The 16,438-nt window shown below is 37.7% G+C and overlaps 1 protein-coding gene across 1 annotated transcript in view; it reads left to right on the top strand.

Annotated features, from left to right (window-relative positions):
- The first annotated feature begins 1,668 nt into the window (after positions 1 to 1,668).
- Positions 1,669 to 16,438, top strand: part of MRTFA (myocardin related transcription factor A) — a 79,210-nt gene continuing 64,440 nt past the window's right edge. Inside the window, exon 1 of the mRNA XM_080346368.1 lies at positions 1,669 to 1,732. The gene's annotated coding sequence lies outside the window, so the exon portion shown is untranslated. The remainder of the gene's footprint in view (positions 1,733 to 16,438) is intronic.

Raw genomic sequence — 16,438 nt, 5'->3', positions numbered from 1 at the left:
TTGTTTTCTTTTTTTTCCTCCACCCTTCTTTTCTTTGTGTCTCTTCAGATCATGACATAGGGTCCTGGGAATGAAAGTGTGACAACATAGATAAAATAGCATGTATTCATTACCAGTAATTCTTATTGTTGCCTTGAATATACACTGAACACATTTTTGAAACAAATGTACTACCACTCATAACTTGATTCTGGGTATTAGATAGCAAACATTACTGAACAACTGACGTACAAAACTGAAAAGGAAGTGGGGAAAATGAGTGTTTGAGCTACTTTTTCAGCTATTATTTTGTTGAATGTTGTCACATTCAGGTTAATTATGAGTGTTAAGTGAGGAATACTTAATGAACCGTATTGTTGAAAACGCTGCTCCAAATTTACACTTTCTAATTGATTTCTGCAGGATTATCCTGATAGTTTTTACTTTGCTTCTTTGCAGCTTGCTTCACCTGCATCTTTTTGAAGCTGAAAGTTACCCTCTGGGAATACCTTTTGCTTGATGCATGGCTGAAGTGCAGCAGTTATATAGTGGTAGACTTCTGAGTTTAGACTGGCTGAAACAGCAGCATACTAGGAAGCAGGAGACTTCCATCATCATTAATCAAACGATTGCCCTTGTATAATGTCCGTTACTGTTTAAATGTTGATACAGGAACCGTTTCACTGGAGACTTCCAGCTGGTTTGTTTCTGTTTAAATTACCAAATATAAAAGAAGTTTAATTTTAACATAGTGGTGGCTTTTAAATACTTCTTTAAAGAACTATGGAAATGTCATGAAACATTTAAAAATTACTTATTTCATTAAAGCCCTTTACATATTGCACATTTCAGTTACTGTGTCAGAGGTTTCAGACTGGAAAGCTTTTTTGCTTACTTTATGTGGAATATTTTTCTTGCATTCATTTTTGATTGATAGCAAATAGAGAAGAGAGAATGGCACAAGATCATTGTTTTTTGAAATGCAAATGATTTTATTTGAAAATCCTCATTTGTTGTACTCAGCTGTCCTTCCAGGTTTATTATGAAGGATTACTTTACGTGACTGGATTTCAAATTGACAGTTGTCCTGGTAAAACACCATTGTGAGTATAAAGGGAGAGTAATCAAGAGTTCAGCATGGTTCTAGATAGGCCATCTTCAATGGAACAACTCAGTCTGTGTCTTCTCAAGATTGGGTTTCTAAAGGACCAAAAGTTGAGAAATGTTCTCACACTTTTTAAGAAAATGATAATAATCTGTAGTTTCATCAGTAGTTTCTGTGGTGACACTTTTGGAGGTTTATGCAAGTTTATAAACTGCTGAATTTGGCAAGTTTCAATCACTAGTTGGATTTGAATTGATGATGATGATAACACAAACACTGTGCTAAGGACTGTGTTTGTCTAGAGTATGGAGACACCGTGATGGACTGGACATGTGGGTTAAGATTCTTGTGTGAGACTTTTTTTTTTTTTTTGGTTTGTCTTACAGGTTGCCATCACGAAAGCCAAAGTGGATTTCTCCGGGGTGGTGTGCCTGCCCCCTTCCGTCATTGCTGGAAATGGGCTGGACGGAGGAGGGGCTGGCGAAAATGATGACGAGCCGGTGCTGGTGTCACTTTCAGCGGCCCCCAGCCCTCAGAGCGAAGCTGTTGCCAATGAGTTGCAGGAGCTCTCCTTGCAGCCCGAGCTGACCCTCAGCCTCCACCATGGCCGAAACCCCAACCTGCCTCCCCTCAGTGAAAGGAAGAATGGTAAGTGGTGCAGTGCACTCGTGTCTCCTGACATACATCCTCACCGAGGAAGTACTGGTGGTTTTGTCATGGTATGTGTTCTGATGACAGGGCTGCTTTATATTACTTCTTACAATGTTTTATTTGTATGAAGAACTAGTAATCTAGAGTTGACAAAACCGATTTACATCATTTGATGGGAAGGATTGACGTTACTGGCTATGGAAGTTCCAGAGAGCTTCAGTGACAAAGGCTTGAGTTTGTTATTTTAGGTGAATGCCAGAAACAACTTCCATGTGCTTTGTGATGACTGAAAGTTGTGAAAAGCTGAGACAGTCAAAGGAAGTGTTAGCTCATCTTCAGACTATGGCCATCTGTAGATTTTTCTTTGCCACCTTGGTCCACACTTACCAAGGGTGAGTAACATTCTCACTGCAAATGTCTGAAAAGTTTTGTCAGGCTTGTTAGAAGAAGGAACAAGACCTAGAGTTAAAAACAAAATATCCCAGTAGGCCTTCTGATCCCAGAGTGAGAATGACCTGCCTATGTTTCTTGAGCTACGAGTACCTTATGGACAACTATGGTATAAATACCTCTGACTGTTTGGCAAGTGACAGTAGAGTGGCAAAATACAGGGTCTCTTCGTGACCAGAATTCCTGTTTATGGAAAAATGTGAACTGTCTGAAGCTCAGGGCTCCCATGAAAGACTTTGCGTGTTCAGCCCCATCCCGTGACTGACTGATGAAACCATTTGGTAACTGGTAGCTTCTGTTTGGGAATTCCTCTTGGTGATCTCCCTTTACTCCACCCTCTGCAGTATCTGTTGGTGGCTCTTGGCAATATTAAGGTCCTGCTAGAGTCTAAATTCTTGCTCTCAAGTTCACCTGCAAGCTACTATGGATCTGAGCGTGGCTGAGTCCTAGTGCCTTACAGAGTTGGGCATTATATGTTGCATTATATGCATTACATGGAGTTGCATGGCACAGCATATTAGAAATGCTGGCGAGCTCTGGAGTGGCTTTATATGAGAATGTAATGCTTTTGATGAAGTGATTTAGAATATATGAACTGTAGGACAGTAGTTTGGATTGGAGCAATACCTCACTTGATGTGCCTGGTTCTTTACCTTGAGAAACTGATCATGCCCTTCTCTGAACAGCATATCAGTGTTTTACTAGTTGGAAGAATTAATTAACTTCAACCTAGAAGACTGTTTTTAAGAGAATAGTTTCCTCATTCATATACATTATACCATCATTATGTGATTACAGTTGTGTTTGCAAGCCTTAAAAATGGAGAAGCTGAAAATGTTTGCAGTCCTCTAAGTATGAGATAAAGGTGATGGTGGTAAATAAAAGACAATAATAGGCAACTGAGCATTTTGTAGTTATGAAAACAAGGAGAGATTTCAAATTAAATTTAACTGGGTAGTTTTGAAGGTGGTGGAGGGCTTGAAGGCAGCATGGGAAAAACATATGACCCTTGTTTCCAAAACGTGACAGCTGGCCACCTGAAGGTGACTTTGGGAATTTACTGGAGGCAGAGTTCTTATCTTGGTGAATATGACATCATTAAGAGTCCTATGCTGGGAAGAATCAGTTTATTCTTGATGCCACAGAGAAAGGGATAGTAGTGTTGGGAATGGCTAAGAGTACCTTTTTAGGAAAGTGAAATTTGTAGCAGCACTTTGAGTGGATACAAGCAGGACACAACAGCATTGTTATGGTCAGAGGAAAAGATATTCTGTTACAGAAAATATGATCTTTATATGATTCAGTTGTTTGGATAGGTGTAAAAATTGGTACATTGGGAATATTTTACAGAAATAGATGGCTTTCCTCTGTCAAAATGATGTTATTTTTATGGACTCAACCTTGGAGCTGTATCTTTGTGGGCTGCAAATCTGCTTGACTGCAACAGGTAAAATAGACTTGGGTTCAAAAAGTATTTGAAAAGTAATGCCTCTGCCTATACCTTTTGCCAAAGAAAGTTAGAATATTCCCGGAAATGACTCATTAGGTGGGTCTCTTCAGAGCTGATTCTTTATCAGGGATCGGCACAATAGTGGGAATTTTACTGCTGGAGGTGCAGCTTTTCAGACAAGGCATAAAGTCCAAAGTCCCTGATATAGACTACCTGAATAGTCCTTATCTTCAGAGGTATACAATGCTCTTTTCTTCTAGACTGCAGTATGTTGTTATGTGTTGTTTGTGTGTACATTAATTAAAGTATTGTGGGACAGAAAACTGCTGTTGAAATACGATTATCTGCAAACTGTCACAGCATAAAAGGAGTCTTGGCTTAGTGAGCTGTTGAGAAACATAGCTGATGCATTTTGAATTAATAAATGGGAACTTTTCACTTGGAGTAGAGGTTGGACAGCTGTTGAAAGCTGTTGAGCTTGTTAAAGGTCCTTTTTTTTAACATGGTCTATCTTTGTTGTTGTGCCTTTGGCTTCAAACATGTTAAAAAAACCTTTAAGTGAGATGACAATCTGCTTAAACATTTAAGCAATCCAAAGTAGTTGTAGAAACATATCTTGTGCAGTGAAACTGCTTCTGTGACAACTTGCCAAATTCAAGGTATGAGGAAGATTCAAGCTGAGTGGCAGTGGGAGGGGAGGAGATGGTAAACAGGAGACTGGCTGGAGGCTGCTTATCTGTGTCAAAGGGTCTCCGGTTTGCAGTTCTAGACAGGCATTGCTGACTCACAGCTAAACTAACTACTTACTCTCAGCGCTTCTAACAGGTTAACCCTTTCTGTAACTTTTGCTCACAGAGACTGTTTATCTGTAGATGTCTGTAGAAAAATATTACATGGATTTGTACTGAATATGTTACTTCTGGTCATGGTTCTGGAACATAAATCATTAGCTGAGTTAAAATAGAAATCCCTCTGGCATGTGAAGCATCATGGAATTATGTATCCCATGGGAGAACTGGGAGTGCAGTGTGCAGTCCTGTAGGCACATGCTGCTGTATGTCCTAGAACAGTGGATTCCTTTCCCCCCCGCCTCCCGCCCCACTCTTAGAGAACTGAAGAGCAGCAAGTGACAGTTTCTGGGGCATTTCTCATGAGTTTTGTTTTGTTTCAGACCCACTCTCCTCTTCGTATTTTTCTTTCTTATCACAGCTACACATCCTTTTAAGTGTATGTACCTACAAGGACAGGTATACCTAGATACATGGGTGTGAAGATCTTAAACATCTTGACTGAATAGTTACTAAGTTACACTAAATTTAAATGCAATAAAAGCTATTAAGGATATTTGTGAAGTATTGGAACATAACAGATAGATAGGAAACTACTGGATGATTTTTTAAGGTCCCTTCCAACACAAACCATTCTATGATTCTATGAAACACTTTCTTGTCACTTCAGTGGAAGGAATCCTTATGTGGTAAAATATTTCGACACAACGATGAAGTTCTATTTGGACATCAAGCTTAATGGAACATTTAAGGTGTAGTTATTTAATTTGTGCTTCACAGTGGATTTTCTACCCAAAATTCACATTCCTTCTTTTTTTTTTTACCCATGTACATCAATGCCTCAACTTTCTTTAACTGTGAGAGATTACCTAGGACTGAGTCATTTGTTGCCACACAAGCCAAAAAAAGGTCATTACAGAGTCATCTGAAGCTCTTGAATGTATCTTGATTTTTCTTGGTCACCTATACTAAGATGCCAAGATAACTTTTCCCAACCCTTAGGGAAGGGTTAGAGCAAGGCCTTGATGAATGTGGTTACAAACAAAAGGAGAAAAAACAGGTGACGAATATACAAATCTTAAGTGGTTTGATCATTTCTGATCAAAGTTCTCCTTTTATTTAACTTTCCTTTGAAATTATTATAATTACTCCACTAGCTTATTGACCCTCTCTCTTGACCCATTTTTTCCAGATGAATTAATAGTTATCTTTGTCCAGAGGTCATGAAAAACATTGTGTCAGAAGCCTACAGCGGTTCTGGTTTCTACTCACTGTAGGCTTGTTTAAGATGAGGTAACATTCTTTCGAATGAACTGTTGCATTTTACGATTACAGGTTTGGACAAAACTTGTACCAGCTTGTCAGTTTTTGGGGTTTCCTTGATCTGGGATGCTTGCCTTCTACAAAATACCATATGTGCTGGGGGGAAGGAGACTAGTTGGAATGTGTGGAATTTTGGTATGACTTGAAGTCATGTAACAGGTGTGTGGTTTAGGTATCAGAAGGTACTCCTGTTACTGTAAAGACCAAGTGCTGTACAAAGCATGGGATTAGTTGTTGCCATATAAGCTGTTGGTGATTATACTCCCTTACAAATTACAGAGTTGAACTTCTTAAATGGTTCTAAGGAGCTAATTTAGTGCCTATGTGCCGATGTTCATTTATTGTTAAAAGACAGGAGTAATATTTAAAATGTTGATTAGGGCACCTGATTTTATTTCAAAGAATTGTGTAGATGATTGCTTGTATAATTATTTTATTAGATTATATGGTCCTGTCTCCCTTCCCTTCTTTCCCTTTCCTGTCCTGGATTGTCATTACATTGAATGCAGTTAGATTTAGGATTTATTTCAAATAGAACTTATTACAGTGATTTTGCAGATTTTATAACTATCTTCTTGCTACTGTGACTTTAAAAACATTGAAAATGTTTCCTTAAAATCATATCATAAACTGTCCTTTTAAAAAGTTAATATTGTGACTTGTGAACTCACTTCAGAAGTTAAGCATATGTGCTTATCAACCAGGGTGGTATTTTATGCCTGAGAAAGCGTTTTAAAGAGACAAGATTATTCTGAAATTATTCTCTGAGGTGTATTTTTTTTTTTTGTTCTAGTGTATGTCCAACTTCTGGGATAGTGTGACTCAGAGTTACATTACCAAGTGGTGGTTACTTGCCTCATCCAGAACTTACATGCGAAGAAGATTAAGTCTGTATTGTAATAAGAGAATCAAGACAGGAAATATATAGCGCTCTCTCTGATCTGTCCTTCACACACATTCCAATGAGGCTTGCTGTTTTCTCTTGTGTGTGAGTAAGTGGAATGGTTGGTAGAATGAAAACAACCAGTCTATCTTGGATAGATTTGTGTTAAAATACTTCATGTCCCAGGAGACTATAAATTTAGTGTGCTGTCTGAAAGTTTCTGATAGAGCTATGAGATTCAGAGCATGATAGAAATGATTGGCCTGTTCCTGATGGGAGCTACTAAAAGCTGAGAAGTGGTAATCTCTTAAAATATTTTAAACAAACTTTTAAATAGTGATGCAGGAATAGTTGAGCTGGAAGAAGTAATGCCAAAGCCAGCTTTAATGTGGTGGCTTTAACAAGTAAGCTCTCAACACAGTTTTTGTTTGCTTCTGATCAAGTTAACAAGTCACTAGTTTGTAATATTCCTCTCCCTTCTGTTGCTCCTTTCTAGTTTCTCCCTTATTTTCAGTTTGCATTTGAGATTTCAAGTTTCAGGGCTGATGGATGAACATCAGACATACAATTTGATAGCTATGTAAAAAACATTCATTTTTCTTGAATTTATACTACTTGCTAAACAAGTCAGGCCCAGATCTGGGCAGCTGTTTTGTCTATGTGAGTAAGGACTCCTGTTGCTGGTTTTGATGTTTAAAATATTAAGGGTAATAGTGGGGAAAGGAAGTCTGGCTCTTTAAAGGGAGAATGTGATTCAGCAAGATTCTCAGTCTGTTCTACTTAAACAATGAGTGGCTGCTTCGTGCAAGAGAGATTGCACGTTTCACAACAGTCAATTGCGGCTAGTCCTCAGCAGACTCAGTCTTAGCTTTGAGTGGTAGCTTGCTGCTGGAATGTGTGCCTTTCCTCAGGAAAATCTCAAATTTTCTATAATTCATTTATATTGGGCTACTATCAGCCACTTCTGCAGGCTGTAACTCTCCCTCTGCCACGATCAATACATTACTACAAAGTATAATGAAGGAGTCTCTGTCAGAAGACGTTCAGTAGCACAGTCTTCATCTTCCTTGCTGGTCAGATAAGGAATATCCTGGTTAATGCTTTAAATTTCATCTGCCTGTTCATGGTCACTGATAATGCATGTGTACATACTTCAGAGAGTTAAGTGATGTTCTTGGACACTGTAGCAAAAATTTCCTTTCCACTTTACTCATACTGCTTCCCCTTATACCACAAAAATAAGTATACATTCCGCTGGAAATGGTTTCCTTTGTTATTAATATGGATATTCAGGTTAGGTGTTAAAGTCATTTAGTTCCGTCACTAGTGTCTCTAAATTCTCAGAATACAGTGTACCACTGCAGTTCTTTTCCATAAGGATTGCACAGCAAGAATGAACATTTAGGCCTGCAGTTTTTGCCTAGTCTGACTGTGAATCCAGGACTGCATAGGTGGTGGTTGACTACGAGAGAAGCCCAAATCAACTGATTCTTGTCCTTTTACAACACACTACTGATGTAAGGAATATGGAAGTCAGAGAAATACTACAATATCATCACTGTAAGGGATTTTCCTGTACTGTTTAAAGCTGCCAAAAGAGTTTCTGTTGCCTTCTTTGAAGCCCCAGATGTTTTTCTGTGGGGGAAGGACGAGATGTTGCTAAAACCTGCCATACCCTTCTCTCAGCTGTTGAGCAGCTGTTGGGGAGTCCTTGCAGCTGAGTGCTATAGAAGCCCTGATGGTATTTAAGATTGGAGAGGTCAGAAAACAGTGAAAAAGTAGTTTTGCACACCCAGTTACTCATCTTCATTAATACTATTGTGGCAGGAGAGAGGTTCTGACTTGCTGCAAAGGGATATTAAATCTAAAAATTGGTCTGTATCTTTGATGCAGAGCTCAATATATTTTTGGGCTTGGCGCAAATATATGCAGTTACTTACTTAGATGACCTAATGAGAAATGGCTATGAGCCTTGGGGAAAAATGGAGAATAAGAGAAAGCTGCTCTGGGGATAGAAGCATTGGAATTAGTTTGTTAAGATAATTAAATTATCTGTTGTGCAAATTACTTGAAGCTCTTTAGAGACCAAAATTGAATTTCCTTTCTGTTGGGAGCTAGAATCATCTAGTGAGGAAAGGCTTAATTCTATTTTTATCTTTTACTCAATAAATACTTGACTATAAAGGTTTTGTCAACTCTCCAAAACCATTTGAAACTAATAATCTGTATACAGGGAAACATGGCTTTTTTTTCCCCCTGACCTCTAGACAGGTTGGAGGGAGGGTGTGATCCACAATGGGAAAAGTCTAAAGGAGAAAGAGTGGTTAGTTTTCTATTGTTGTTTTTTAAGAAACAGATGCTACTATCTATTTGGAAGAAATTCCAGTCCTTTGTTACAGTAGCTCAGGTTTAGTGGGTAGCAGGAGGAGTTCATAGGGATATAGGAATAGTGCAATTATTAAGAAAAAGGACTGGTGAAGATCGAAGAGAAGCGACTGAGCTATCAGCAGGATGTGCATGTTTTTGGCCACGTTGTTTCAAAGCTGAGGATGTCTGCGTGTTTATGTTAACACTGGGTCTCCTTATCCTTGGAATGAAGTTGCCTCATCAGCAGAGCCCCTTAGGGGATTGAGAGTCTACCCAAGACGTCATCCTTCTCTTTCAAAAGGGGAAAAAACTGCCAGTTTTAGTGTCTCTGACCCCTTCCTCCCCCCTTCCTTACAGAGCATCAAGGGGCGGACCTTCTGCAAACTACACATCTTGCGTTCTCCTTTGAGTATTCATTTTTCTCCTAGCAGTAATTTGATTCTGGGCTGTTCCAACTTGCCTGTAGTGAATAAGCAGAGAACTGCATGTTGAAAGACTGAGTTTTCTCAGTAGGCACAGTTTTCATCATATAAGGATGAGAATTTTTTCAACTTTTGAGAAAGATTAAAGTTGAGAGGTCCTCTTGGATTTTTTTTTTTTTTAACATATTTTTATCTAGATATATATCTATGTAAAGAGAGGTCTTTAAGGGATTTTAACTGTTGAGAAAAGGATCAACATGACCCTGCTGGAACCAGAAATGCAGATGACAACACTCCAATCAGGTATCACCCCAAACGTATGCCATGGGTAAATTTTGCTAGTGAATCATGACTGCTGAACTATCTAGGGAGTGCCAGGAGGCTATGTGACTTTAAATGAAGACAAATTAGAGCTCTGTGGTAATTTCATATGCAGGTATTAATGGATGCTAGTTGGTTATTAAATACTGATCACTTCAGAGCTTAACCAGATATGAAATTATCTTTCTGTTCATCATTTGTTGGTCCCTGGTGTTAAATTTAGGTGCCTCATGAAGATCAGAAAATCCCTGCCAAATCTAGGACTTGTTTAACTTTGACTGATTTATGCAGTTTTATTGTAAATTATTTTTCGATGAAAGATATTCTTGATACTTTGGAGAGATTTTAACTTGTGTATTTTGGGGAAAATGCTTCAGCTTTGAAAGTTCCCAATAAATACTTTATATCTTGAAAGACTGTTTCCTTGAGAATGAAAATGGTATTGTGTTTATACAATTTTGTCCTCGATACTATGCTTACCTTTTAGATATGTACAGAGTTGCATTTCTGCATGTAAGACATGCTAGAGTGAGAATTATCTGTTGATGACAATATGGTGTACTTCTGTAGAGCATTTTTATCTAAGGCTTTAGAACACTCTGTAGTCACGAAACGTAACAAATGTGTATAGATATGAATGTCCTTTGTTCCATGGGCGGGAGCAGAGACTGACTGTAACCTTGCTAAGATTTGACCACAAACTAGTAGTAGCCTAGGAGTCTGGGTTTGCATTTGTGTACTCTTAATCTCTTGTAGAGCGTTGCCTGAAAAGCAGAACACACGTAATGCCAAAAACGTCAAGACAGATTTGTTTCTGAATGTTAGATACTTTTTCCAAGTCATTACTTGAGGAAAAGAAAGAGACAAGTAAAACAATAATTTAATAATTTAATATCATCTTCTTCAGATAGTTTTTTCCTAAATTTGTGGCACTGATTTCCCTATCTTAGAGTCTTATGTTTTGTAAAATATCTGTGAAGACTGTGTATGTCTATGAAGACCTTGTATGACCTTTATTTTATAGTTCTGATATATGGTTGTGTTCTTTGTTGTTTACAGAGAACTGAAGTATGCTTTTTCTACCTCCTGTTGTAGATAGGCAAGAAAGGTGTTATGGCAGGGCTATGTCTTACATGGAATACATAGTTTTTCTCTCAATTCAGAAGGGTGTTTGGACAAAATACATAATTCTTCTAGTCATAGTCTTGCAGTCTGTGAATTTTAGAGGTAGGATTTAGACATTAGCAAGGTGTTTGGTATTGAAGAGAATATGTATGGCAAGAAAGTATCTAATCTGTCTTTGTTGTAAAAAAATTGATTTTTTTCTTGATATGACAGTTGTTACATAAAGGCCCCCTAAAATAGGTTTTCTAATTATGTTAATTGTTTTTGCAGGCAGGGAAGACCCATGGAATTTACATTTTGGGGTTCTTGTAACTGAATTTGTACATGATATTCTGGGGAAACTCACAGAATAAAGTAAGACTTGTTAAAATTGGGGAAGCAGCCTTCATATTAGTATTACTTTTTTCAAACTTAATTTGTGGCTGTGCTTCTAGTTTCTTCCAGATGATGAAAACTCCTGAGGCTTGCATTTAATTCTTAGAGCAAGAGTTTCTCCCACTAAAGAATACTTGTATGTAGCTTTCGCTTAAGTCAGCTAACCCTAGTCCTAGATTATGCAGTGGCGTTCGGCAATGAAGCAATTTCCTGGCAAGCTTAGTTTACCTAATGAGGGATACATATTTACTGCACCTCTTCCATCAGTCGCAACCCTCTTTTCTCCTGGATCAACCACTGCTGGAAAAATATTAAGCAAGAAGCAGGCAAATGTTTACGTAGATAGATTACCAAGATTGGTAGGGAAATTAGGTATGACAACAGGATGAAACCATGTGCATAGTAAGTTTTAAAGATCAGTCTTGAATAATGGAAGTGTATTACAAGCTTCTAGCTAAGGAAAAAGGCTACTTGATACTGAGACTAAATTGTTAAACTTTTTTTGTCTAAAAAAAATAATAGTGACTTAAGCTGCTACTGGTTGCTACTGTTATTTGGCTTAGTTAGGTAGTTAAGTTGTCTGTTGGGCAAACTACTTGAGACATTTTAGACATTGAAATCGGGTCTCCTGTTGAGAGCTAGAGTCATCTAATGAGAAGACTTCTCAAGGCTTCTTGGTCCTGATGTTCATCTCCAGAAGCCCTACTGGAAAGATGCAAGCTGGAAACAGTTGTCCCAGTCAACTCATCAAGGTTTATGAACAACCACTGAAGAAGTAGAAGAATCATGGCCTAAGCTGGGTAAATAAATTATCCTGGTAGACCTCACACAGCTTGCACTCCACAGACCAAATGTTTTTAAAGCATGCAGGTCACAGGACTGTGCTTATTTAATGCTTGGGTAACGACAGGTGTCCATTCAAGAAGGAACAGTATCTGAAACTGTAGTTGACATACAAAATGATGTTTGTATTCCATGTTGGTGGGCACATAAAACAGAACACCTTTGATACTAAATATGAGAAAACATTCTTAATATTTTAAAGAAAGAACTAATGGAGAGAATACAACTTCTTTATTCTGGGGGCATAATAGCTTAAGCAGGGATGGAGTATTTCTTCAAACAAAAGTGAAGCAGAAACAATGTGACTAGTGAGATGTACACTGTATGAACTAGAAAAAATTAAACACACCTGTGAAACTGAAAAGGGGAGACTAAAAAAAAAACCAATACAGGAGATGACAACTGAGGAAGAAAAGTGAAAATCAGGCTGAAAAGACATTTCAAAAAGGCCATAGACCTAATAAAAAAATAGTGAAAATAAAAGCAGAAACTTAACTGCTGTATTTGACATCTCATTGGACTACTGATCTTGTTTGAAGAACTGTGGTATTACTGACTCCGTCATTCAAAAAGCAGCCATATACAGTGAGGCAAAATTCTACTTTCATATTCAAGAAGACAGTTTTGGAAACAGCCCTGTGCCAGCGTGTGTGTTTTCATTCTGTTGAAAATGAAGTTCATGTGCAGGTCTATCCATACAAAGTTCTTAGCAGTGGAAGCTCCCTCATTAGTGTTTTTCTCAAAGAGTCACTTGATCCTTTTTGCTGCCTTGACTCTTTCAGCATCTGACTCATTTGTTTTCTTTATGTTTATTTTACAATTCCAAAAGCTTACTGTTTCCTTCTCATTATCTAATTCAACCTAATCTCCCAATGTAGCCTCTCTTTTTTTGTTCCTCCGAAGCCCTTGTGTTATTCATGTCGTTACCTACTTATGCCATATGGAGATCTTGCAAATTCTTTTGCAGTTGGTCACTGTTCAGTCAAGATACGGGCTGAATAGTTTTTTGATATGACCTGGCTTTGTTCTGTAAGAGTGTTTGACCTGCTGAAAGGATGAGGTTTGTTTTGTTTTGTTTTAAATGAAGAGGGCAGAGTGCTAGAAGAATACTTTTTTTGACACAGTCTATGATCCAGTCACACTTAAAACTGTTTTTAAACAGTCACATGAGGGACTCACGCAACTTAGGGAAATCTCAGGAGTCTTGGGTGTGATGCTTATTTTGTGCTTAAATGGCAAATACCAACTTTCAAAGATAATTTCACTTTCTTTTTTATTTTATTTATTATTGTTCACGTTTCTTTTTATGACTTGTAGCAGGTGGCTGGACAGAAATATGCGCAGTCCACATCCACAGGTGGAATCAGCCAGATAGATAAACCCTAAATTTCAGATCATTTTTTGCAGATGTTTTGCATGGATGGATGGATAGACATTTAGACTCCAAGAGTGCATTGCCAGAATTAATGGATGTTAGCACTTGGCCAGATGGCTACTTTTTAAATGAATTTCATTTCCCCTAAGTTTTGCTTTACTTCAAAACTTCTTTGTTTCCTGTTCTGGGTAGCACTGGTTTGTTTCTGTGCACTATGCTGTAGTTTGCACTGTCTTGGTACAGGTTGTGCATTAGTAATTGTCTCTGTGTAATCTTAATTTCTGTGAGTAAACTGAAAAAAAAAGGATCTCTTCAGCATTGACTGATCTACTGGATAGCATCTTGGGGTTTTGACAGGTTATTCCATTGACCTGCTGAAAAAAACCCTTAGAATCTATTAGAGATCAAGCCAGGCATGCAAACAAGAAGCAGGTTGTTCTAAACAGCTAGAAGTGTGGTTTAGATGAACAAGAAGGTTTTTTCCATGCATATTTAGAGAACAAAAGAAGTGTTGTTTTGAAGTCAGCACTGTAACTGAGCGTAGAAATCATTCAGTTCTCTAAAGTGGATAAAACTTGATTTCTCTGGTCTAATTTGCTTTGTATCCAACTGATTCTGAAAAAGGATCAACAGTTTCAGCTGAAAATTAGCATCATCTTGAATCAAATGTAAAACTTCAATCATTTTCAGGGGAAAAGTTGCGTTTTTGAGCTACTTTAGCAGATTAGGGATATATTAAACTCAATTTAGGACAAACTGATGCTGATCCCATTCATTCTTTCTTTCAAAACACAGATCCCAGGCCCTTTCTCTTCCCTCTTTGAATGACTGAAGTTGAAGTGCTTTAGCGATGTCAGCTGCTAAACTACTTTTAATAGGAAGAAAGGGGACAGCATGTCTGTGGATTCATAGACGAGAGGTGTCCCCATCTTCAGCTCTTTCAGGAGTGACAAATGTCAGAGCTGCAGTTTTTGTGGTTGTTTTTCTCTTTTTCTTGTTTTAAATAAAGTTTAAATTCAGTGCTGGCTTTTGGTTACTCATAAGAGTAAACTCTCATTCATGCACTAAAATGCCTTCTAACTTCATCTTGTCTCTTTCAAGCACCTGTTTCTAGGATTTTTTTCCTCAGTGTTGTTTTTATTCCCTAGTAAGAGGTTTTTCTAGTTGTGAGATTTTTCTTCTGTTTTTTTGGCATTTCATTTTGTTTGAAAAGTAGAACTTAAAATACCAATTATTGTTTTTCTTCTTCTTTCTAACACACCCCACCGCCTGCTCCCCCTCCACTTGGAATTTCAAGATTGCAATGAGTTCTTGACTAAACACAATCGGGATTTTGGTTTTGGAGGGAGGGTGGGGTGAGGAGAAAACATTCCTAGCTCTGTAGTTTGCATCATCACCACTTTAAAAATAGCACTTTGGATTTCAGTGTGGAATCTATGGCATTTGGAAATGTAACCTTTTGTATCTAGGTAGCAAGTTCCTGGGGAGTGTAAAGAGTTCCCTGGTTGCTGCTACAGTTCCCTGAGATGTGTATATTCCGAGTAGTGATAAAATGACTCTTCACTGGCTTTTAACCAGAATCCTGCATGTGATCCAAAGACTGAACAAAGTTATGTGAGCTTCATCGTCATCATACAGTGGGAATTCTTTCCGAAGCAGCAAATGGGACGTTCCTGAAGTCAGCTTTAAATATGGAAATTTTTATGCTAGAGCTACTAACTGTGTGAAGTTCTGAGTTGGCTGTTACAAGACATGGAGTGAGGAGTGCACAACTGTAAGCTGCACATTACCAAGTTATTCCATTCATGAAAGATTTGAACATAACCTTTTGCTGCCTTTTATCCCTGTGATTAACTATTGAGTAATCAAATCACTGTGGTGCTGTGTTAGCTAAACTAGAGTTAAAGGATTGTAGTGAAACTAAATATACAAAGGATGCTTTTTGTTGTTGTTGTCAAGAATGACAGGCTACAATAAAGACTACCCATTAGAATCACTAAGTTAAGCAGTATCTATTTCTACTGATAACTTTAAATTTAAAAAATAATCTGCTGGAAATCTATTAAAACCTGGAGTAAGTATTTGTTGAAGTGTTAAATTACCTTTTAGAAATAGTATTTTTTGTGTATGCTTTGAAAATACTTCACTCTTTTTATGCAGTGTGATATTACAGGTTGAGAAAGAGTGAGTAGGAAAAAACCACCCATGCAGTTTTTTGTCTTTATCCATTCTGTGAACTAAAATGAACTTGCAAGGGCACACACAGGCCACATTTGTTCAAAACCAGCAAAGATGACATAGACACGAAACAATTATTCACCAACTGCTTTGTTTCCTAACTTTTTTAATGGCTCCAGCTTACTTTAAAATGTAACTGTTGAGAAATAACTTTGAGGAGGGTGTGTGTGTGCATTTTAACCAGTTTTCAATCTACATACTAAGATTGTCATCATCATACTCCATTTTTTTTTTTGTTTAATTCACCAATTGCTATTAAAAACTAAATGAAAGTTTAAAATGCATGTAAACTCGTATCAGGTTTTATAAGCTGTAACTCTGATTAAAGCAGAGTCTTCCTTGCTGCGAAATTAATGCATCATGTATAATGGGCCCTGTTTAATTGCTGTCATCATATTCTGTAAGTTACCCATTCATTTAAATGATGAATATGAATCAACCTTTCTTTAGGAACATAGTTCAACTGCCTGAACAAAACGAAGTAAAAAAGAATTATTTAAATCAGCTTGTTATTTGGGGTCTTTAGACACGGTTGTATAAAAAGTCACTTAATGATTATTTAAATAGGCTCAGACCAATCATAGTCATCTTTGTGGCCTGCCACTAACTTAGATTCTGAATTAATATCTGAACATATGTTATGCCGAGTCTCTCTAAACTGGAATGATGATTACACTACGCAAGCTTTGCCTAAAGGGATATAGTGCAGACACGCATCCCTTCTGCCTTCCAGTTACCTGGTT

The sequence above is a fragment of the Nesoenas mayeri genome (assembly GCF_963082525.1).
Source record: "Nesoenas mayeri genome assembly, chromosome: 1".
NCBI lineage: Eukaryota > Metazoa > Chordata > Aves > Columbiformes > Columbidae > Nesoenas > Nesoenas mayeri.
This window is presented reverse-complemented; position numbering and strand designations above follow the sequence as displayed.